This window comes from Apium graveolens, chromosome 1 (genome assembly GCF_009905375.1).
Source record: "Apium graveolens cultivar Ventura chromosome 1, ASM990537v1, whole genome shotgun sequence".
Taxonomy (NCBI): domain Eukaryota; kingdom Viridiplantae; phylum Streptophyta; class Magnoliopsida; order Apiales; family Apiaceae; genus Apium; species Apium graveolens.
In genome coordinates this window covers 114,152,689-114,155,233 of record NC_133647.1, presented here as the reverse complement: position 1 = coordinate 114,155,233, position 2,545 = coordinate 114,152,689, and the positions used below count along the sequence as shown (strand labels likewise).

The 2,545-nt window shown below is 37.9% G+C and overlaps 1 non-coding gene across 1 annotated transcript; it reads right to left on the bottom strand.

Annotated features, from left to right (window-relative positions):
* Positions 1-2,217: 2,217 nt before the first annotated feature.
* On the bottom strand, positions 2,218-2,324 carry LOC141682754 (small nucleolar RNA R71). Its single transcript, XR_012559937.1, has one exon. It is a non-coding gene; the product is annotated as a small nucleolar RNA R71 (small nucleolar RNA).
* Between the last annotated feature and the right edge of the window lie 221 nt (positions 2,325-2,545).

The following is a 2,545-nucleotide window of genomic DNA, read 5'->3' as shown; positions in this document are numbered from 1 at the left end:
TGTAAAACTAGAAAAGGAAATTTGGGATGCTTTAGAAGTAATGTGTCAAGGTACTACTTCTATCAAGAAGAACGGGAGGACAGTACTTACTGTTAAGTGGCATTTATGTCCACTTATTATGCTCTATAAAGGCTTGATTCGATGTTTTGTACTCAAGTTTTTTGTGTATTTGATATATTTTTGTAGTATCTCTGCATTTCAGGCATAAATAAAAGATCCAGGTGATTTGGCATTGCCTTGATGCTAATATGGTCTTAGGAATGTGTCAAGAAGATTGCTCGTGAAAAGACCAACTTAAACCAGCAAGAAAAACAGAAGTTAGGATTTTTTTTCCAGAGAGTCAGTGCGCCCACGCTGTAGTAGCGCACGGCCGCGCCACGATTATAGAAGTACAGCACGCCTGCGCGGGCGCGCCGGGTCGAATTCCAGGAATCATGTTTCTACTCTGATTTTGATCCAAAAGACTTCTAATCTGCATGGTCTTCTATATATACATAATATATGATCATTTTTTTATAACAAGACGTACCAGAGCTTAAGGAGAAGATATAAGAAGACCGTAGAGCACATATCAACCAAGGCGAAGAGGATCTAGTTTATTCTTGTGATTCTTTGTTTTAAGTTGTAACTTTGGATGCTAGTTTTCTTGCTTGTGAACCTATACTCTTGTTTCATACTTGGTATATTAATTATTCAGTATAAAGACTACATTTATTATACCATGCTTTTATCGGAAACCACATTGATGATGAGTCCAATCATTGGCTAATCATTATCATGGGGTTCTAATGGACTTATTTATGGATTTCTTTAGTTAATTTGTTTCGATGCCTTGGTGTGTGGTGATTGCATGATATCCTAGTATTGGCTGTGCTTATTCGTCTTATGAGCATTGCGAACTTATAAGATTTCATGTTAATCTATAATGAAATGAAAGTGAATTTAGGGGTTTAGAACTTGCCATGTTAGTATAGGTTCATGTGTGTGATATGCATGATTCATAGTTAATTTTAACCATCTTATTGGCCCTATAAAATCATGATAGATAACTTGTGCATTAAATCGTTATATTGTCAAATTCTATAGACATGTAGGGTCTTAATATAATTGGTGTCTATTCAGCTTCTATCTCTTTTGTGGACGTCTGGTAGTAGGGTATTCGTACAACGAAAGTTGGTGTTTACTAGTTTCGTGTTATCTGATTAGTATCTTCACCATTGCATGCTAAGGTTAAGAACAAAGAGGCTATTGGATGAAGTAGTAATGAAGTTAGAATCCCATGTTTGTGTTATATAGTAAAACAATCCTCTTAAATCTCTTAGTTAATATTCTTTAGTCTAATCTCTTAGTTAATCGTAGTTATCAACAGTCCCAATTTGTGATCATCTTAGCATTGAATAATAACCATAACATTGTTGCATAAGTACATTGATTAAAATTAACCTAAACCAGTGTCTGTGGGAACAAACTAGAATTTGTACTATATTACTTGCGATCGCGTATACTTGCGTGAATATTAGCGTGTGCTTTCGTCCTAACAAGTTTTTGGGGCCGCTGTTGGGGACTCGGTGTTAATTATTAGTTTATGTGTTTATCATCAGTATTCGTTAAAGTTCAGTGACTCGGATATTGATACTTATTTCCTTTTCCTGTTTTAGGTACTCTAGCGAGCGTGTATGCATACGCGTTCTCGGCCTCGTAAGAGAACACTGGATAAAGCTGAGGAAGAAGTTGTAGTAGCTAAGGAAGTTTTTGAAGAAGTTCTTGTAGAGGAGAAAGTTGAAGAAGAAATCTTAATTGAGAAAGAAGAAAAAGCTCTTGTTGCAATGGGTGAACCAGAAGTGAATCCAAAGGCTTTAATGGACTATCCTCAACCAAAGAGCAATGATATCCAGCCTAGCATAGTCAGACCAGCCATCGCGGCTAACACTTTTGAAATCAAGGCTAGGCATGATTCAGATGATACATAATTCAGTTCAGTTTGGGGGTTCTCCTATAGAAGATCCTAACATGCATATCAGAGATTTCATCGAGATCTGCGACACCTTCAAGTTCAATGAAGTGTCTGAAGATGCTATAGAGCTAAGGCTGTTCCCATTCTCTCTGAGGTATAAAGCTAAAATCTGGTTACATTCTCTACCATCAGCCTCTATCACTAAATGGGAAGATTTGGCTCAAAAGTTCCTTACTAAGTTCTTTTCTATGGCGAAGACGGCTGCAATCAGGAATGCTCTTACTCAATTTGCGCAGCAGTCTGGAGAGTCTTTGTGTGAGGTTTGGGAGCGATATAAGGAGATGCTAAGGAAGTGTCCTCACCATGAGATGCTTGACTGGATAATCATTAAGTTCTTCTATAATGGTTTGGGTACTACTTCTAGACCCATGCTTGATGCAGCATCAGGAGGAGCCTTGTGGGCTAAAAGCTACGATGAAGCTTATGAATTGATCGAACTGATGGCTGCTAATGAATACCAGAATCCTTCTCAGAGACTACCTCAGGGCAAGGTAGCAGGAATTCTGGAGGTGGATGCAGCTACTGCTATAG